At 44.0% G+C, this 22,658-nt stretch overlaps 1 protein-coding gene and 1 long non-coding RNA gene across 2 annotated transcripts in view; both read right to left on the bottom strand.

Annotated features, from left to right (window-relative positions):
* The window catches only part of ATAD5 (ATPase family AAA domain containing 5), a gene marked incomplete in the record, with an annotated part of 853,119 nt that overhangs the window by 688,723 nt on the left and 141,738 nt on the right, over positions 1-22,658 (bottom strand).
* The window catches only part of LOC122799157, a 42,050-nt gene continuing 22,855 nt past the window's right edge, over positions 3,464-22,658 (bottom strand). The window contains exons 2-3 of the long non-coding RNA XR_006364431.1: positions 11,121-11,276; positions 3,464-3,595 (exon numbers count right to left, since the gene is read on the bottom strand). This is a non-coding gene — a long non-coding RNA (uncharacterized LOC122799157). The remainder of the gene's footprint in view (positions 3,596-11,120; positions 11,277-22,658) is intronic.

Genomic DNA, 22,658 nt, shown 5'->3' with positions numbered 1-22,658 from the left:
TATATATATATATATATATATATAATATATATATATAGGGTTTACCATCATAATTCTGGGAGACGGTCTGATGGCCACGGGATGCTGAAGTTTGGTTGGCTAAACCAGTGTTGTCGAACCTTCATTCGTGGTTAGCAAATGCATTGTGCATTTACACATGTGGTCAGCCTTCTGACGGGATCACTATACAGTGCGGGTCAGGAAATTTGACCTCCTCTCCACTGTTGTGCGATCTTGGAGATGGAATATTTAATCTGCTGTGGGGTTGCAGGGGAGCTTGCCCCCCTTGCTATATAGTGTTATCTCTTGGTATGCAGTGTTCAATATCAGTCCACGGATGTTGAGAATAGTCGAAGTCACATTACAAGTGTGTCTACAAGATTATGACCTTTTCAACATTTCGTTTTGAACATCAGAGTCAATGTCTTGGCTCGGAATGTGTTGTGGATATTGATCATATGACAGTAAACATATATATATCTATATCAACCATACATACATACATGTGTGTATATGCCAGATGATAGAATTTTAGGGAAACTAAACTTTATCTAGTCAAGACCATATGTTCAATTTTCCAAAAACTGGGAGCATTTGTAAAGAGATCGGTCAACAGTGTGGACTAGGAAATTTACCCTTTTTCCCCACTGTTGTGCAGTCACTGAGATGGTATATATAATTTACACTGGGTATTGGGGATACAGGAGGGCCAGCCCCCCCCCCCTGCAAAAACGTAAAGTTTGTTTTATTTCATTAAGATTTTCAGAAAGTCGAACATATGGTCTTCAACCATATGAAGTTCAAATTGCACATCCAAGAACCAGCTTTTTGGTCCAACTTTCAGGTTATCAAACTGTAAAGCCAGCATAAGAGATTAGTCATAATATTCGCAGAATGCAGGAATTACTTAGTGGAGATCACAGTACAGTAGGGATTGCGAATTTTCCTTTTTCCCATTATTGTGGAAGCTTGGAGTTTGTGTGTATGTAGCTAGGGTAGGGGGCACAGCCCCAAAAACAGGGTGATATGGGGGGGGGGGCTTAACCCTGCAAAAATTCTTTTGCTTTTTTTCAGTATTTTACCTTTTTATCTTTTTAGGTTAATCAGTTTAAATTACATTTTGCGTATTTTCAGGTACAAGTAGTATACACACACACAGACACACACACGTGTGTGCTCGCGTCTGTATATAAATGCATATATGTAGTGTGTGTGTATGTGTACACATATATATATATATATATATATATACATACACATTTTATATATATATATATATATATATATATATAAAATGATGTACACACATTACATACGAACATTACATAAGGACACACACCCACCAAAATAAAAGGTGTGGTCTGCAATATTTAATTCTCCATTCCTGTCAAGACTTTGATAAAGACATAAAAAGAAAAACGCCAAACAGCAAAAAAAGGAACATGAAGCTAGTGATAACAGCAAAAGGATACAGCATAAAAAGGCTGGGTAGGAAGATGAAAGAGACATTGCATAAGACTGCGAAAAAGTTAAAGGCAGCAAAAACAAGCTGAAAGGACAATGACACCAGGTCGTCAAAATGGGGAACAAATGCTGTCTGAGTCAAAAGGAAAAAGACAGGGACAGATTGGCCAAGATGAGCAAAGATGGGAGGGGAAACCACACACAACTGAGAAATAGCAGCTGTATTTAACGTTTTGCTTCATGCTTCACCAAGAAAAGCAAAAGGAGGGGGCCATGCTGAAAGGGAGGTAGGGAAGAGTGGACAGATATTAGGATTTATGAAGAGAAGGTAAAGAAGAAACTGTCTGCAGCATAAGAACCAGATGTTTTGCCTTCCAAGGTCCGCAGCAATTTGTCCAGTAGGGCTGATTTTCTGACATATTAATAGATTAAACCTTTAGACTTTTGTAAAAACAGTAAAACTAATAAACTTGAGCAGAAGGAAGCAGGGTATATATCTGGGAAACTACAAGCTTTTTAGCTTAACAGAAAATGTAAGAGATTGTGAACAGGCAGATTGCTTTAAGGAAAACAATTACCAGGACAGCAACCAATACAGGTTTACAGCAAGGAGGAGCTGACAGGCAACTCTTACTGACACATTATACAAAGACCTCTTGGGGAAAAAAAACAAAATGGTCTACAACCTAGGCAACAGAGGTCTTAATTCAGTTTAGTACATGTATCTTATGGGAAAACCTGGAGACTAGCATTAAAACCAAGACCAAAAGAAATGGACTGGTGAGTGGCTGAATGTTGAACAAAGAGGGTTGTGATGAGGGGGACAATGTTAGGAATAAGAGTACACTCTATGTGATTCCTGGGCCAGAAACTTGTTCCGTTTCTTTCAGACATCTGACAAAACAACGAAACAAGATCAGCTTCTTCACTGAAGACACAAAGTTAAAAGCAGAAGTAGAAGAGAGGGTAAAGAAGAGTCCAAGGAGAGATTTAGAAAGGCTAAGCAAGTGGGCAGAAAGTGGCAGTTGGGGTTCACTGTAGACAAATGCAAAGTACTGAACATAAGTCCATAACACTCTGTTGCAAACTTACCAGCTTGAAGGGAAGGGAAATGATGGCAACAGAATAGAAAATACCCAGTGCGCGTGTGCGTCACTCACACCTAGACTGGACCATCGACAAAAGAAAAGGCAATTTCAGCTGCAAAAATAATGCCAAGGTGCACACTTTGGTGGAAAGACTCCAGCAGTAAATATTTAATGCAGGAATATCAGAGTCCTTGTTGGGCCACACCTCAAGTATTGTGTGCACAAAGAGGGGGATGTCAGCTTGCGGTCAGGAGTTCAAAAGAAAGCCATAACAAAGGGGAGCTATTGGGGTGAGATATGATATGATACAATAGGATATAGGTACATGATATTATATGAGGAATACAGAAGGATCATCCTGAAAAGGAAGTTTAGACAGGAGATGAGGGATCACAGACAGCAAACTGTAGATCTCTACTGCTCTTTGGCTCTTCAAATGTACTTTCTCATGGAGGAAATCTGATCCTATAGAATTGACTAGTAGTATGGGTGGTATTAGAAAACATCCACAAAGGCATTCAAGAGAGTATTTAGGAAATGAATGTGAAGGCATTCAAGAGAGTATTTAGGAAATGAATGTGTGATGGAGAAGGAAAGTATGGAGGGGAGGCTATGTTAAAAGTTCTTGAGAGCAAACTAGAAAGACTTACTGCCTCCATTTGTCATCAGGAAATGTAATACAAAACTACGGTACAATATCCATTTCAATTTTCCTACAACCAAAGCATTCTACCCATGCGGCTCTACCTGCAATCACCTCACTTGCAGCACCACTTCTGCCACCTCCTCTAAATAGATAACATACATACATGACTATGCTATATCAGCATGAACTATAACTCTGGAGAAAAGTAGCCATTTTTAACAAAAAGCTTCTGATAGATCTGATTTATTATGCAGATCAACCTACTTGCAGAGTTCTTTGCATTGTCGATGCTCTTCCCCAACACATCATTTATGGATCGAAGCTTCTTTTTTTTCTTCTGCTGCTGGACAGAGACAATCTTGCAGTCTGAGCCAGAATCTTCATCTACTATATGCACCTGAAAAAAGCATGGAAGATTAAATAACCAAGACCACCACGAAGATGGATTTACAAAAATAAGAGAGCAACCCACTAACTAGATTATCAAATTATTTGCTTCAACATACCTTGTACTAGGATGTAAACCTTACAAATTTCTAATGTGTGTCTGTAAATGAGATAATCAACATCTACATTACAAGGAAAAAGCACATGCTCAAAAAACATATCACCACGCATAAACACTGTGCACTAAGTATATACATTCACAGGAGTACATATATGCAGACACACACTTTCCCCCGACACTAGAATAGAGACAACAGAACACTTGCTCTGACACAGACTAGCAAAAGGTTAAGACAGAGAAGTCGTCTGATTGTGAACATATGACATTGTCCAGCATAAGCTTTACTAACCTAAGTTTCAAATGTAGAGTGCAAGTGAAATACTTGCGATAAAAGGTAGTTATGTACCCTGCCATGTTAGTTGCTGCATTTGTTGTTGAGAGAAGTGGCAAATAGGTCGCAGCAAGGCTGTCCCCATTTGCGGAAGATAAGATCCGGAACTTCCTGATTCAGAGACCACTCGTGAGGCATGAGGATAGCTCTGCTGAGCCTGTCCGCTATAACATTGGATTTCCCAGGGATGTGCATTGCTATCAGAAAATGTTGGGAGGAAATCGCCCATTGCCATATCTGAGTGCTTCTCGACACAAGGGGTAAAACCTGATCCTGCCATGTTTGTTGATGTACCACACCACTGACATGTTGTCCATTTGGATTGCAATGGTCCCGAAAGGAAGAGAGTCTTGAAGGGCTTGCAGGAACGGTAGGAGAACCGCTCTAATTTCTAGGACATTGATATGCAGATGGTACTCGTGAGGTTGCCAAGTGCCTTATACTGTCCTGCCTAGATAATGCCCCCCCCCCATCCTATCAGGGAGGCGTCAGTGGTCACTGTGGCTACCAGAGGGGGTTTTATGAAAGGTCTGCCCTGAATTACTAGTGGGGAGACCATCCACCAAGAAAGGTGCCTTTTGCATGTTTCGGTGATTAGGATCATGTGAGACATGGGTGGTTCCTGGAAAGACCACTGCATGAAAAGAAGCCACTGAAGGATTCTCATGTGGAAACGCGCTAATGGGACAAGAAGAATGGCAGCTGCCATTGAGCCTAGAGCTTGGAGGACATGTCCGACTTGAGCCCTTTTGCTCTGCATTAGAATTAACACTTGCTGACGAATAGTGGAAACTCTTTCCTATGGTAATCTTGCAAACATTTCTTTTGTGTTTAATTCTGCTCCTATGTATGTGATAGACTGACAGGGCAACAAGGCAGATTTTTCGAAATTTACTGTAATGTCTAGTTGAGTGCATGATGTGATTGTATAATCCCGTGCCTCTAAGAGTTGACACCTGGTGGTAGCAGTCAAGAGCCAGTCATCTAGATAGGGAAACACCTGGAATCCTTAACGTCTAGGGTGAGCCGTGACTAATGCCATACACGAACACCCTGGGGGGTAAGGTGAGACCAAAGGGCAAAGCTCTGAACTGGTAATGACTGGCCCCTACCCGGAAGCGAAGAAATCTCCCGGAGCGTCTGTCCATCTTGATATATTAGTAAGCGTCCTGAATATCTATCGAGCACATCCAATTGTCCTGACCAAGAAAAGGGAAAATGGACTGCAGTGTCACCATCCGGAACTTTTCTTTTTGTACACATTTGTTCAATCTGCTGAGATCCAGTATTGGTCTCCAGTCCCCTGTCTTTTTTGGTACTAAAAAGAATCTCGAGTAAGTTCTGGATCCTAGTTGGTCTGCGGGGACTTCTTGAATGGCTCTTTTTTCTAGCAGTCTTGAAACATCTGTGACTACTTGATCCCTTAGATTGGGTGGGACATCTGGGATGGGCTTTTTTGATTCTATGGGGGACTGATGGAAGGGAATTTTGTAACCTCTGGATATAATGGATAGTACCCATCTGTCTCGTTATATTTTGCCAGGCTTTTGGGTACAGCGAAAGTCTTCCTCCGACTGCCTCCAGAGGTAAGCAGTTGGGCAACCCTTCAGGGATGCTGGGAGGGTTTGGCAAAGAAGGTTTCTCTGTCACCCGGGTTTTGCAGTCCCCTCTGCCATGAGGGCGGCATCTTGTTATTGTTGTTTCCCCCTCTGCCCCTGGGGGAAAAAATCAACACGTGTGTCAGAAGGGTCACTGGGATTTTCGGAACCACATCTTTCCGCTCTTCTGACCCTTGGAATAAGGTCTGGAAGGAGTGGAAAAATGGACTCTCACGGCAGAGAGAGTCTTGCCTTCCTGCTCACACCGGGTCAACGTGTCTTTGACCTGAAGACCAAAGAAAAAGGAGCCATCAAAGGGAGTATTGGTGAAGGACGCTCAAAAGGGTTCCGCAAATGGACACAGCCGCATCCAAGCAGGTCTCCTGAGACCCACAATTGTCCCTGTGGCTCTGCTCGCTCCATCGGCTGCATAGGAAATCAGCCTCATGGAGGAGTTGACTATGGAATTAAGCGTCACAAGCTGAGAAGCTACTTTGGCTGATGATCCCTCAGCTGTAGGATCTTGAAGGGCATCTCCAAGCTCTTTCAGGAGATCCCTTTAAAGACGTGTAAAATGGCATAGATAGTTCAGGGACCTCATTGAAAAGGTCGTTGAAGCAAACATTCACTTTCCATATCTGTCCATCGTCTGAGGCTTTGTTCGGAGGATGAACAGATGAGGAGGTTTCTGCTAACTCTTTCTTGGAGGCTGCTGCTACCAACATGGCATCAACAGGCACACCTTTGGAGAGGAATTGCTTGTCCTGGGGGGCTGTAATAAATTTGTTTGGTCTCCTCAGAGTAGGTTACACAGAATCTGGAGGTGACCAAGCCTTTCGAGCCACTACAGACATGAGTGGATCGAAAGGAGGAGATACCCAGGAGGTGGAAGGTCGGGAACCAAATGCGTCCAGGTACACAGACTCATTCTCGGTAGGGGCTAGGGAAGTCCAGTCCCTCCCCTGTCTAAGCATTTCAAGGACGTCCGAAAAGGAAACATCTTCAGAGGGAGACCTTGGGGACCCTTCCAATTCATCCATGTCTGTATCTGAAGTGACAAACTCAGGGGAGTCTATGTGCTTCCACTTGCACGTCTTCCGGCGAGGCTCCTCCGAGTGATCGGGGAGGCTTCGGAAGAAGAGGGATCACCCAATGGGGTGTCCTGGGGCATAGGTTCCCTACACTTGGAGTCTAGAGGAGGAGTAGAGGTTGGAACAGACATCACAGGGGGAGGAGCCCATGGAGCTGGTAGTAGAGCTGTTTCGAGGGACAGCACACTCCGCATGATCTCGAAAGGCATCCCGACCTCTAGGCAGAGAAAGCTCTGGCTCCAAAGAAACAGGAGTCTTTCTCCGCATCGAGGGTGACTGCTCCGAGGCCGATGTTGGAGCCGAGCTCACCTGCACCAAAGCTCCGAGAGGGAGAACGGGGTTGGGCAAGGGTCCGATGCCACTCCCCCCCCCCCCCCTCGAAGCAGAGAGAGCCTCACTGCCCAGATCCCTCGATAGAAGGTACAATCAAGGTAATCGGAGCAGACGTCGCAACCAAAGGAGAGATGATGATCGGCGCCGACAGTTCTACTACCTGCGGATCCATGGTCTCCAGCTCCAAGCTAAATGTAGTCGGAGGAGGAACAGAAATAGAGGCGGTTGGAGCCTATACCTGTTGAGGTGGGCTGGACCAAATTTTTGCCTGTGACTTAAGCAACCTACTTACTACTCTCTCCACATCATGATCCGATAATCTAGAGGATCGAGAGGAGTGGGAAGAATGATGGCTACGTTCACTCTGTAACAAAGGTGACTGAGGTGCCGAGTGGATGGACTCCAAGGACAGAGACGTCAGTCTCTTATGGCTCCGAGACGGCTCCGAATTAGCAGATGGAGCCGACGGAGGAGTTGTCTTGTCGGTGCAGGCCGGCACCGACATACTTGGTTGGTCATGTAAAGAAGTCGGCTCCAAAGGTGAAGCCGATGGCTGGACAGACTTCGGGGATTTCGCTGGCTGAGTACTTTTAGCCGGAGAATCCTGAGGCTTCAATAATCCCTGAAGGATTCATTTGTTTTTGCGCTCCTGCAGGACCCTTGGACTAAAAGCATGACATATAGAACAGGAGTCCTGCAGGTGAACAGCGCCCAAACAATATATGCAACTAGTGTGCCCATCTGCCAGAGACATTTTCTGACAGCATGAGTCACACTTTTTGAAGCCAGATACCTTGGTATCGTTAGACATTATAGTAACAACCACAACAATTATAAAAAGCTATACTACAAAAAACAAGAAACAAATAGACTTTTTTTTTTTTTTTACAGTTAAGGAACAGAAGGAAAGGAAAGCCTCTACTTTAAATGGCTATCCTAGGGGGGAGGGGGAGGAAGAAGGGAGAACTCTAATTTAAACAAGTTCAAGGGAACAGAAGGCCTGTGAGTTATGGAGCGATGGCCAACAAAGCTAAAATACACAAGAACGCAATAAGGGATAAAGGAATATTATCTAGACAAAAAAATAGACAAATACTTGACAAACTTTCAAGAATAAACAACAATATATTAATAGAAAAAACTGTACTAAGCCTGAGCCAGTAAGGAAGCAACCTCGCAGCTGAAGCAGCAAACGAGATCGGAGTAGCTGACGCTGGGCATGCTGGGATAAGGGGTAGCCTCGAGTCAGTAAACAGCTCTCGAGCTATAGAAGATGGTTGAGTCAGAGCCAAGGATCGGCTTCAAACCAAACAGCAAGAACGAAGGCGAGATGGAAAACTTATCAATTTCTGCGAATTCTAAGATATTATGCATAATGTAGAAGGTCTCCTAAAAAGAGACACTGTAGACTTGAAGACAGTAACTGAAACAAGGCTTACGTACAGGTTTTAGGTAACCTAAAGCTACACATAAAACACACAGGCTGCGTGTCTGTTCACATATGTACATGTATATGTTGGAATATTAGCTGCACAGACAGGTGTTTGCACATGCACGCTGGTGTGGATTTATGCACAGAAGTGCAGACATTACATTCTCAAATGTATATTTGCTCAAATGGCAGGGGCATCAAACATCAGAAATGTGCAGTTATGAAACAGGATAGATTAACGCAGGTTTAAGAGTCAAAATGTCATACACTTAATTCCCAGAAATTGCAACAGACATCCTACAGCAGCCAAACTTTCTAACTTGTAAAACCAAAGTGTCTCTTGGACAATTTGTAAATCACTCCACCACTTGAAAACAAACAGCAACATTTATGGCTTTTTCAAGTCAAATCAACTTTATTATCATTCAGACCATACAGCAAAGGGCACAGTTGAACAAAATGACATTCCCCAAGCTCATGTATAACGTATACAAACACAGAACCAAATGTACATCAACAAGAGTCTAAGGCACAGAAGCTTCCATAACCATGCTCAATTAATCACAGTGGCGATAACAGTGACTATGGACATTTTCACCATCCTCACTACCACTAACACCATCTCCAAGCGGCAACTCCAGTCCCAGTCTTTTCCCCTCTGACAACAGAAAAGTTAAAATTGGATTTAATGAAATTTGGATTTAATCAAATGTGGAAGACAGACAAAAGTCACTACCTGCAATATGGCAAACTGCCACAACATGCAATATGGCAAACTGCCACAACATGAAGGCCAGAATTGCCATCATCAGATGAATGGTCACCTCCCAATCTTCATCATCACACCTCCAACACTATCTCCAAAGCAGAAATCCTCCAATCCAACAAAATCCAATCCGAATCCACAATCAGCACCTCCACCTGCACTCGGATCAACTCTCCTCCTGAGGCCTAAATGGCCATGACCGGTCCAATGATCCCCAAAAAACACAAAGCAAACAAAGCAATCTAAACCATCTAACAACGGTACATCTTAGATACCCAGGCTGCATCCCATCACACACCAGACCAGCCAAAAACAGACTTCCAAATGGATGACAATTTGACACAATCTTACATAAACAATACGCACATTGGGAGCTAGAGTAGCCACTGCCACAAAAGGGGCTGCCATTTTCTCCCTCCCATACAGATTTTTCTACGCTGTTAATATTTTATAGAAAAACCAAATATCAGTAAAGTGCAAACATCCCATATAGAATTGTTTTAAAGAATTTAGTAATGCAAATTTTCTTAGTGTGGCACAGGTAATACATACAAAAGTACTCATGCAAGTTCTGAGAATATTAACTACCAGGTAAGTCTGCATACGAATGAACAAGGCAGATGCTTTATGAAAATATCCCTCAGAAATTTATACAGCTTCCCAAAGACAGTGACCTACATAATAAGGGGAAGAAAAGGGAACAAATATTATACAACCATAATAATTTAATCAGTCCCTCAGTACTGACAAATCATGCCATTAAGGCTGCATTAGAACCCTACTCACCACAACTGCAGTATTCACCCAGTTGTCACTTGACCTGGCTTACATATGTGGCTGTTTTTGTTCTTTGCAACCAGTGCTTCTCTGTTGTCTGTCCGAAGATGCATCTTCCACTGTACATTATTAGACAGGGTATAAAAGGGTCCACTTAGGATGAATGCTAGTGAGCTGCACCACTAGAGACCGTCCATATCCTTAGTGCTCCAGCAGAGAATTTTGAATTTTATTTTCTCTCGCTTGTAGTCATCATAACAAAGAAAGAATTCACAGAAAAACCCAACCAAAAAACAACAGCAACCCTATAAGTTCCAGCCCTACCACTGCAACAAACATCTGTGATGGTCCAGCTTTACTTCCAAACCTGCCTATATGTGTTACTGGCAGATATCTAAATGTTTCATCAGTTAAACAGGAGATATTATTTTTCACTCTTCTGTTGCAAGCGATAATTTAACATGTGTTAACTTGTGGAGGGAGGCACAGTTATGACTAAGGTCTCAAAAACAAAAATCAGTTTAAGATCCGAGACACATTTCAGATAATGAGGTGGCATGGCAAACATTCACGACAAACAAATGTGACAAGCCTGCGCCAGTGCTATAGAGGGATAAAGCCCCCCCACACCAAGGCCTAGGTGACCCAACTTTAAATTTGCAGCTTGTGTGCATGAAGGAGCAGACACAGGATAATGGGCTGACCAAGCCAGAGATGGTAGCTCTCAGACTACAAATGACTAGCAGCATGCATACTCCATATTCTCATGTCAACACCAATGGCAGGGGTTAGGACATACATAAATCTCCTCAGTTGTTGTGGTGCTGGCAAGGATGCAAAATCCCTGATGTCTGCAGGGACTGACAGCTCCTCAAGATGGCGATCACCCTCACAGGATCTTAAAAATCCCCCCAGCTGGCACTTTCTCCTACTTCTATGGAATAAATCAGCATGAGCCCATCAAGGAGAAGCTAGACGGCTGGTACAGCAGAAGGGGTAAAAGATACAGAAAAAAAACAAAATATACAAATACAAGTGCTCAGGTGGATCACTTCTTTCAGTGCAGTACTGGTGGCATGCATATACCTCTTCAGAAGATTTTCTGTCAGCAAGAGCCTGTTGTCGTGATGAACGTCTCAATGGCACCAATGTCTTCCCAGGTGATTTTGATTTGTTCTTCTGCAGGTCTTTTGCTTTCTCAATTAACTGCTTTGCTTTTGATCGATTCAACAATCTGGATTTCTATTAAAAAAAAAAATGCAAAAAGACAGGATGATATGCCAATTACTTACCAACAAAGAAATGCAGTACACATCTTCTAGCTTAAAAAATAAACTTTCAACACACATTTTTTTTCAAGTGTAAAACCAGTTTCCTAAAGCTTCCAACTTAAAACAAAATCTAGATAAAGATTTTACACCTCAACAGTGGGAGCCTTAAAAAAAAAAAAAAAAAAAAAAAAAAAAAGCACTCACTCTAAAAGCATTCCTTATCCTGGAAAACATGGATATGCACTGTCACAAAGACCTGGTTTAAGACCAATGATAGCACTCTACTGCAGGGGTTCAAAGCAAGCCACGCATTTAGGCCCACCACACTAGATGAAAGTACTGCACTTGATGGGGTCTCCATACTGAAAAGATTTCAACTTCAAACGCATTAAGATAATAAAATGACCTGGAACTCCTCCATGTCCAACCTATCATCAATAAAACCCCTTATCGTATCATAACCAACTACGATCCCCCATCTATGCCCCCGCAGCCCACAAGAGTCCCTACATATAAAGGCCTCCGGTTCTATTCTCCTCCTACATGTACTTTTCGAGCTACAAAGTAACAATATCAAACTGGGCAATTCAAATTGGAGAACAGCAAGCCTGTCAGTCAAGTAGTTTATATCCCAGCGAGTATTTCTACAAAGGTTGGCAAACATGCAGCACCACTTTAAGAAGGTGACTGACCTGTCAATGCTACGCTACAACCAGTGGCGGCTGATGACTTCATATCAAAGGGGGATTACAGCAGACAGCTGAATGGGATGAGGCCAACTATACGGGGGGGGGGGGGCTAACTTCAATGTGACAGAGCTATGTTATAGTGGGATCAACGCTGACCATGCTTACCATCTCAACTGCCTACCCAAGGTACCTGCTTTGAACCTAGAAAGTTAAAAAAGAAAAAAAGATGTCAGTAGTTACATTACTGATTTGCTTTCACATAAACAGACAACGCTTAGAGCTTGTACTCGCTCCATCTTACTCCACCCAAATGCACAATAGTCTTGCAATGGCAGAATTACAACAGTAAATTGCAGGGCCAGTCATTTTCATTTACAAACAGCACCCCCATGCCCATTACCTACCTAAAGTAGGTGGTTTTGGCCTTGCCAGCATGAATAATAATGCTTTAATGTATTGATGCACGCAAATAGAGTTTGGATGCCATCTTGTTTCACCCAAATACACATTAGTCCTGCAAAACCAGAATTATAACACCAAAGCTACAGTATCAAACATTTCATCCACAAACAGCAGTCATATCAATTGACAATCTAAAGTATCTTATCTGCTTGACCCTGTCACAATTAAAACAAAAATAGCAATGGTTGTATTAATTTACTTTGTCGCACAGAAACAGTAGTCACAGGTTTGTACGAGAGTTGACTTTACCTAAATTCACATTAATCTTGCAAAGCCACAATTACAACAGTAAACAGTATGGCCAGTCAACTCATTTCATTCACAGCCATCACCTCCCATTACCTAACTAAAGCACTTGATTTTACCCTGGCAGGATTAAAGTAGAAATAATAGTAACAGTTGGCTTGCATACTTGCATTACTTTCATTTTGTTGACAGAAAACATTGACAGCTTGCGAGTGACAGTCAAGTATACATTCCTTTTTATTTAATTTTACTTCTGTTTATTCAACTGACTTTAGTCAAAAAAAAAAATACCTTTTAACTGCATGTCCTGGAATAAGCTCCAACATATTACAAACATTTTAATCAGACATTCAGTACATACATGAACATAAATGAAATAACATACATTCAGAATTATTTGTACATTTGCCAATTAGATTGCATTCACCTGAAAGTACAGACAGAAAACTATTACAAAGTTTTACAAAGCCAGAATTACAACAGTACACAGCAGGGCCAGTTGTTTCATTCACACACAGCCCCAATCCCCATTGCCTACCCCACCCACAGTATCTGACTTGATCTTGCAAGGTGACAAGATGGCATTATTAATGAAAGTATTTTTTATTTTTACACAAACAATACCCAGAGTTCAGAGAATGTGGTCACTTTTACTTCACTGAAATGCCCATTACTCTTGCAAAGCAAGCCAGAACAGTAAAGGTCAGTCATTCCATTCACACAAAGCCATTACCTACCCACAGAATCAGCTTTGAGCCTACAAGGTCTAAAATAATGAAAAAAGAGAAAATGGTTACATTACTGTATTTCTTTCACATTACATAGTCAAGAACTTTTAGGTGATCTTACTTCATTACATCTATACACACTTTACTCATGCAAGGAATAGTTTGTTTCAACAACAAAACATCCACAAACCATCCTAATGTATCTTGATTGACCCTGAAAGATATTAGGTAAAAAAAGAAAAAAAAAAAAAAAAAAAAAAAAAGCCTCCAAAACACATAGCATGCCTAGTATCTGTGACCCCTGTCAGGATATTAATTATATATTAGAAAAAAGACATCCACGAGCAGCCTACTAAGCACACTGCCTCCATAGTATCTGGTTAACTCTGCCAGGATATTATGCTAAACAAATAGTCATCAACAGCCCCCAAACCACACAGAAAACCTACTAGTATCAATTGACCCTGCCAGGATATCATTAGAAAACATCACAAACAGCTCCCAAAACAGACAGCTCATTGCGCAAGTCATCCATAAAAACTCTGACACTGGCTTAGGTGTTTGTCTACCTGGATGATCCTGTCAAGCCCATAATGTCAGAAAGAAAATATAATTAATCCACCCCAGCACCAATACACAAAAAAAAAAAAAAAAAAAAAAAAAAAAAGAGTTTAAACACAATCAAGTAAAAAGTATCTAGTTGACCTTGCCAGAAAAAAAAAAAGAACTGACTGATATATCAAATTCAGTGCGTGTGTTTTTTTTTTTTTTTTTTAGTGGGGGGGGGGGTCATCTTCCTTGGCTTCTTCTCAGAAAGCTCTTCACCTACCTTAGTCTCCAAAAACTGAAAGTTGGATTCGGTGAGTTCTCTCTCACCAAGTCAGAGTCTCACCAAGTCAGAGTCTCACCTCCAACTTCAAAAAACTGATAAAGCATGGGAAGGGATCTCTTCTTAGAGAATGAGAACAGTTACACTTCATCAGCAAACACAGGATGTACGCAGATTACGTGACAGGCTGCTGACGTTAACAGTCAGCTCGGCATCTACATTCGTGAGGTTAAAACCATAATGACTTCTGGGCATCTACTTTGAAGCTCGCTAACATTCCAATCTGGACTACTTTAAAAACAGTCCAGCACAGCGATGAGAAGACAGAAGTTCTCTCTCTCTCTTTTTTTTTTTTTTTTTTTTTTAAGACAATTGGAATTTCAGCATGCATGCAGGCAGCTCAGAGTTCCTCAAAAACAACACTCGCATCCTTGCACTAGTTTGCAATTACAATGAGTTGCTGCTATGCTCATCTTTAAAGCAAATTAGCCCCTCCCCCCAAAAAAGGTGGGGGCGGGGTTGCAGCCCAGTACCATGAGCCATCACTGGCTACAACCATGCCCAAAAATAGGTCACAGTGGGCAGAAAACTTTTAGTTATGTACTTACCATAACTTTGGATGTATGGGATCCATCTCGCCTACATTCATAACTGATGGGTTCGGAGCCGATCCATCGGCTCCGACTCGGCCACTATATAGTAGAACAAAGTCTCTAATTGGCTGGGCTACAACTTATCCCAGAATGCACCACGCCTGCTTCCCCAGATCTTGTTTGTTCTCTTTCATACCTACATCCAGACAGAGACATACCAGCAACTGTAACAAACTAAAGTCCTTCAAGAGAAAAACTCAGTAAGTAGCAACATTAACTTTAAATCCAATGGGAAGGGGGAAGGAGGGCGGGTACGTATGAATGTAGGCAAGATGGATCCCATACATCCGAAGTTATGGTAAGTGCATAACTAAAAGATGTAATGGGATCCTATCTCGCCTACATTCATAACTGATGGGACAGCGTCCCTAGCACCTAAATCCCGGGTGGCTCATAGGAAAACACTCCTGAGAACTGTGGAACCAAAGGAAGCTCTACCCCGAGAAGCCACATCTATCTTGTAATGAGAAATGAAGGTGTGCGGAGAAGTCCAGGTAGCAGCCGCACAGATATCATCTATCGATAATTTGGAGTGGAATGCTACAGAAGTAGCCATTGCCCTGGTAGAATGAGCCCTGACTGGAAAAGGTAGCTCTTTGCCGGACCGTGAATAAATGAAGGAGTTGCAATCTTTAATCCATTTGGCTATGGTGGTTTTAGCCACCGGTTGACCCAACCTATTTTCCGCAAAGGACAAAAACAGCCGATTTGACTTCCGTGTCTGATTGGTCCTACTTAAATAAAAACGCAGTTGTCTGTGAACATCTAACTGATGGAAAGTATATTCTGCGCTATTGGAGAATTTGGGAAAAAACACAGGGAGCTCCAAGGATTGTCAAATGCATAAGGGGGATGCTACCTTGGGCAAGAAAGAGGGATTTAACTTGAGGGACACTCTGTCTTTGTGAAAGGTCAAATAAGGAGGATTAGAACAGACAGCTTGAAGCTCTGAGACCCGCTTGGCAGAGGTTATTGCCACCAAAAAGGCGGTTTTCCAAGATAGAAATTTTATATCACAAGTAGCTGCTGGTTCAAAGGGTCGGGCAGTTAAAGAAGCTAGAACCATATTCAGGTCCCAAGGGGGCACAGGATGGGCTATTGGGGGCCGAAGGAGCCACGCTCCTTTAAGGAAAGATTTGCAAAGCCTGTTTGCCATTAAGGAAGGCTCAAAGGAGACATGAAAATTAGAGATAGCCGCCAGTTGGACTTTAATTGTGGAAACTGAAGAGCCCAAATAAAACAAAGAAGCCAGGAATTCTAAAATCTGAGGTACTGGAGCGGTAAGGGGATCTATACCTCGTTGCTGGGCCCAAAGAGCAAACCTCTTCCACTTGCTGGAATACAGTTTAATAGTGGAAGGTTTGTGAGAAGAGGACAAAATGTGGATGACGTCTGGAGAAAAAGAGTTATCTCTGGCTAAGGTTGGAAGTGGAGTAACCAAGCGGCCAACCTCAAGGACCTGAGGGATGGGTGAGACTATCCCAACTGATGAGTTAACAGGTCGGGCACCAGGTCGAGAAACCATGGGCCCTCCACCTCATACCTCAGAAGGAAGGGGAACCAAACCTGACAAGGCCAGTGTGGAGCGATCAAAATCATGTCACTTCCTAGATAAATCGCCTTCTGTATCACCTTCGGGAGAAGGGGAACCGGAGGGAAGGCGTAAAGTAGACCGGGGGGGCCAACTGTGAGCTAGAGCGTCCCTGGGAATCTGCCCCTGAGAGGGTGTCAGAGTGAAGAACTCCCTGCATTTCGCACTGTGAGAGCTGACGAACAAGTCACAACAAGGGAGGCCCCACTTGGCGAAAATGTTTGCAGCCACCCTGTCGTTGAGGGACCACTCGTGGGGCAACAGGAGAGTCCTGCTTAACCTGTCTGCAATCACGTTGGATTTCCCCGGAATGTGCGTTGCCACGAGGAAACGCTGGATAGAAATTGCCCAATGCCACACTTTCATGGCCTCTCGGCAAAGAGGGTAGGACCTGGTTCCGCCTTGCTTGTTTATGTACCAGACTACCGACATGTTGTCGGATAGGATCGCAATAGTACCCCGGGGAAGAGCATGATGAAGTGCTTGCAACACCAGTAGCACCGCTCTCATTTCCAGGATATTGATATGTAAGTGCGTTTCGCGAGCCTGCCACATGCCTTGGACAGACCTGTCCAGATAATGACCCCCCCACCCTATCTGGGAGGCGTCCGTGGTCACCGTGGCGACGGGAGGCTGAAGGGCAAAGGGTCGCCCCTGGTCCAGGTTGGACCGAAGCAGCCACCAACATAGGTCCCGACGGCAAATTTCCGTGATCTGGACCAAATGGTTCAAGGGAAGTTCCTGAAAAGACCATTGAACCGACAGTAGCCATTGCAGCACCCGCATGTGCAGCCTGGCTAAGGGGACTAGAAGAATAGTCGAGGCCATCGTGCCCAATAATTGCAGAATCAGTCTGGCCTAAACTCGTGATCTGGGTAACAAGGTTTGAACCCGAGATTGCAGGACCTGAATCCTTTCTACCGGCAAGAATGCCTGCATTCTTCTTGTGTCTAACTCTGCGCCTATAAAGGTAATGCGCTGAGACGGCTGCAGCACAGATTTTCCCCAGTTGAACGTGATTCCTAGTGAATGACCCAAACTGACTGTGGTCATAAGCGCCCGAACTAATAGATGCTTGGAGGTGGCAGTAAGGAGCCAGTCATCTAGATAGGGAAACACTTGGAATCCTAGACTTCTCAAGTGAGCTGTCACTACTGCCAGACACTTGGTGAACACCCTGGGGGCTGTGGTGAGACCAAAGGGCAGTGTTCGGAACTGGAAATGACTGGTTCCCAGGCGGAAGCGTAAATGACTCCTGGACTCTTGACTTATCAGAATGTGATAGTAAGCGTCCTTGAGATCTATGGAGCACATCCAGACATCCTTCTCCAATAACGGGAGAATGGACTGAAGGGTGACCATTCAGAATTTGGATTTTTTTACAAAGCGATTCAATGATCTGAGGTCCAAAATGGGCCTCAAGTCCCGTCTTTTTTGGCACCAAAAATAGTCTTGAGTAAGTTCCTGATCTGATCTGGTTGGCGGGGACAGGCTGGATGACTCCTTTTCTTAGCAGCTTTGAAACTTCGACCGCTGCTTGATCCCGCTGACTGGGTGGCACATCCGGGATTTTCCTGATAGGAAGAGGGGGGATCTTGATAAAAGGAATGAGATAGCCTCCGGTTATAGTTCGGAGCACCAACTGATCCTTGGTGATGGATTCCCAAGCCTGTGGGTGTTCTGCAAAACGACCCCCGACTGGCTCCGGAGATGCGCAGTCGGGCCATGTCTCAGGGACGGGGAGCGTAGGATGGACCACGAAAGGAATCGCGGTCTCTAGAGTTACGGGGGCCTCTGCCGCCTCTGGGGCGGCGTCTTCCTGAATTCCCCCCTCCCTGCCTCTAGAGGGGGGATCACTCGGTGGAGTAGGGAAAGACCTTTGAGATTTCCTGAACCACATTTTCCCTCCTCTCTGGGCCTTGGGGTAAGGTCTAGAGGGAGCGGAAAAACGGGCCCCCACGGCAGTCAAGGTCTTGCCCACCTGCTCGCACCGAGTCAGTGTGTCCTTCACCTTGGGTCCAAACAGGGAGGACCCATCAAAGGGGGCGTCAGTGAAGAAAGACTTAAAGGCCTCCGCAAAGGGACACAAGCATAACCAGGTGTGTCTTCTAACAGCCATGCCTGTTCCCGCTGCTCTACTCACCCCTTAGGCCACATATGAGATGAGCCTCATGGACGAGTTGACTATCGAAGATAGGGTAGTCATCTGGGCGCCAACAGTTTGGGCCAACGCCTCAGGAAGATTACCCGTAAGAGACTCACCTAACTCTTTGAGGAGGTCCCTTTGGAGCCTGGTAAAATGACAAAGGTAATTCAGCGACCGCAGGGTAAAGGCCGCTGAAGAAAGGGTACGCTTCCCGTACCTATCCATGCTCCTGGAATCCTTATTAGGAGGGTGAATAGAAGTTGAAGCCTCTGCCACGTCTTGCTGAGTGGCAGATGCCACCACCATCGCATCTACTGCAACTCCTTTGGTCAAAAATTCCTTTTGAGGAGGGGCTGAGAGGAACTTGTTAGGCCTGGCGGGCACCGGTTCCACAGAGTCAGGGTGTTCCCACACCCTTCGAGAAACTAAATCTAGTAATTCATCGAAGGGTGGAGACACCCAGGAGGCGAAGGGGCTGGGCCCCAAAAGCCTTGAGGAAGACTGATTCCTCCGTGGAAGGGGTTTTGGACTGCCAATCGCCTCTCTGTCTCAGGATCTCGAGGATATCTGAGAATGAGACGTCATCCGAGGACGATTTTGGGGACCCCTCCGCATCATAGAGGTCAGTATCTGTGATAGACTCATCCTGGGAGTCAATGTGCTTCCTCTTGCACAATTTGTTTCTTGGAGGTTCATCTGAAGCGGATTCAGAAGGACCTCCCAGGAGAAGGGAACCCCCCCAAGGGGGTATCCTCAGGCCCTGGGGCCCAGCTGTCGTGGGAATGAAGCACACCAGAAGCACCAGTTCCCAAGTCTAGGGACGGTGAGGTAGAGACTTGCTGAGCCGGCAAAGACATGGCCAGCGCACTCCTCGTGGCCTCAAAAGCAGGACCTCCATACTCTACGGAGGACACCAGCTGAGAGACCACGACGGTTCCGGGAATCCCTGCGGCCGACACTCCGAGGGGAAGACTAGGCACCGAAGCTACCAGTTCCAAAGTGTTACCCTCGGCCCCGACCGAGAAAGTCCCGGTACCGAACCCTGACGCCGAGGACAGGGTAGGAATGATGGTCGGAACAGAGAAGCTCCGAGTGAGTCTCGGTTCCAACTGGACAACTCTGCTCCGCTCTACCATCACCGACTCCAACGGCTCCGAGGAGGTTGGAGGAGGAATCGGATGCGAAGTGGGGACCGGCTGCGGAGCTGAGTGGGCTGGAGCAGAGACCATTTTTGCAAAAACCGGGGACTGGAAAAGCCTCTGGATAACTATGTCCAAATCTGAGTGACCACCTGGAGGATTTAGAGGAAATAGATGGGGGCCGAGACGACTTCTCTCTCTGCTCCGATAGACCAGGGGACCGGTTCCGAAACGGCTCCAACACCATCGGCACCGGATCCGGAACCGTATGAATAAGCATCAGCGCCAAAGGAGACTTCGGGGCCGGGGGGGGGGGGGTCTGAGCTGCACACCTCCAACGGCTCCGAGACCTAAGGAGCCGAAGCAGGTGATTCGCCTCTCGATCCCCCAACCTGCGGCTCCGACACCAATGGAGCCAAGGAAAGAGGCATCAAGGCAGACCCTTCCACCCGAGGCTCCGAAGCCATTGGAGCCGAGGAAGAAGAGGTCGACCTATGCTTCTTGGAAGTCGGTTCCGACAGACTGGTCGGAGCAAACGACCTTTTCTTTTTAGAAGCTGGAGTGGAAGGAGAAGCCAAAGCTTCCTCAAAGGAGGGCTTAATAAGGCCCTTAAGGATCAATTTTTACGTTCTTGAAGGACCCTAGAGGAAAAAGCATGACAAACACTACATGTTTCCTGCAAATGTTTCGGTCCTAAACAAAAAACGCAAACAGCATGGCTATCAGTAATAGACATTTTGTAGTTGCACTTGGTGCACTTTTTAAAACCAGACTTCTGTTCTTTAGACATGATTTCTATCACACAACTAGTTTTCACCACAAAACATAACCTTAAAGTAGGGCATGAGCCCTTGACTCGAAAACGGGACTGGCCCGAGATACAGAACACAAAACGGGCAGAAGCTCTCTAACTAAAACGGGCTTAGCCCGATAAAGCAGGACGTACAGTAGGACGAAAAACAAACCTACAAGAAGCAAACAAATCAACACATTGACTCACAAATAAGGGCAAGAGCCCTCTAACTTAAATGGGCCTTGCCCGGTAAATAGAGAAAATACCAATCACACTGAAAAAGGTTCACACACACACGTAAAGCTGTTAAAACAGCTGTTTGTTAAATTAGTGAAGAAAACCCTAGGTCAAAAGACCAAAAAGTAACAAAAAACCACTTGGCTCCAGCCAAGTCGAGACCACGTCTAGCTTGAAAAGCGGCAAACGAGATCTGGGGAAGCAGGCGTGGTGCATTCTGGGATAAGGGGTAGCCCAGCCAATTAGAGACTTTGTTCTACTATATAGTGGCTGAGTCGGAGCCGATGGATCGGCTCCAAACCCATCAGTTATGAATGTAGGCGAGATAGGATCCCATTACATCAAAAGTTAAGTACTTATCAAAGTGAAAGAGCTAGATTATCAAAGTCCATTCAGTTTTAAACCCATAGGACTTTGTCATAGGCTCATATCAGCTTGGTACATAAACTTTCCCAGGCTGCAATTCCAAACTTCACCCATAATGCACCATATTCCTTTTTCTCTCCAGACTGATAAGTTGTACAAGAGGAAGCACAAATAAATACCCCTCAGTGCTAGTTAACTTTGTATTCTAAGACAGTCTCCTCTAGGCCTCAATGCAAAAGTTTCTGAAAGTTATTTTGTTCAATGTGACAAAATTCCATTGATGACAGTAAAAGAAACTGTCTCAAACACTGGTCTAGATTAGCTAAGCACTTTTGTTCATTTAATATACCCCTGAGCGTCTTCAGATATAAAAATACATAATCAGGCCTAATATTTAAAAATGGATTCATAACATCAAATGACCCACTTGAGCCAAACAATTCTGTGAACAGCTTGTAAATTTAAAGAAGCACTGTATCTAAAAACATACTTAATGAAACAAGTAATGTATCATGCAGTGAAACTCTATGAAGCAATAAATGCAGCAAAATTGTACCAGTCAATGCTCTATGCATTGTTTAGTTAGAAAGACTTTTGAATACAAAATAATTTCACAGTTTTTGTGCTAACAGAAAGCCCAGGAGGTTTATCTGACCTTAATCTTATTTGCCAACTGGACTCGCAGCATTCTCGGAGGACATTATAGTTCCCAACAAATTTGTAAATGCTCACTGAATCCAGTACAAAGAAATTAAATTTTCTGAAATTCAGACAAATGAGAGAATACTTAGCCATAGCTTTGCCATTGACTTTTTTTTTTTTTTTTTTAATGGCTAAAGTGTGTTTACACACACTCCTAACTAGCAGTTTTTCCTACATAAAATCCAGAGCAGGCATCACAGGTGGCAAGGCAGACCCCCAATCCCTGTGAACTGCAGATGTACCTGTTTGTAGCCCACAAATGAAGATCCAGTGCCTTGACATATATATTTGAATTGTTTGATATGAAGCGGCACTGCTTACAATTCCCACACTTGTAGGTGCCAAAAGAGTTCTGTGTGCTCAACGGTCTTCTTTGCTGACCTTCTAACAAGGATTTTACATTGTGACTCCTTTATAAGTGAAAGAGGGACCTGCACCCAGAGTCTTTGATAAATCCCCATTACCCAAAATGATCTTAGTTTTCTTTTAACATATCTAGTATGAGATACATGTCACTAGTAATGGGTAGTCGGAAAGCTCTACTGTATTTAGTCAGCGAACTGTTGGTGAGAGTAGATGCGGTTTCCTTATCCAAATCAATTTCAGACCAAACTCTTCTCAAAATTGGTGCAGCTTTATTCAGCCTTAATGAATACACTTCTATAATGTTATTTAGACAATCCAAATCATAACCTTTTTGGATAAACAGCGTTTTTATAAAAATGACCTCTTCTTCAAAGTATGTAATTTTGCACGTATGTATTTTGTATGT

The sequence above is a fragment of the Protopterus annectens genome, chromosome 4.part0 (assembly GCF_019279795.1).
Source record: "Protopterus annectens isolate FY-2018-M chromosome 4.part0, PAN1.0, whole genome shotgun sequence".
Lineage (NCBI taxonomy): Eukaryota > Metazoa > Chordata > Ceratodontiformes > Protopteridae > Protopterus > Protopterus annectens.
Note: the sequence above shows the minus strand (reverse complement) of the source record. Positions and strands in the feature narration are given on the sequence as shown.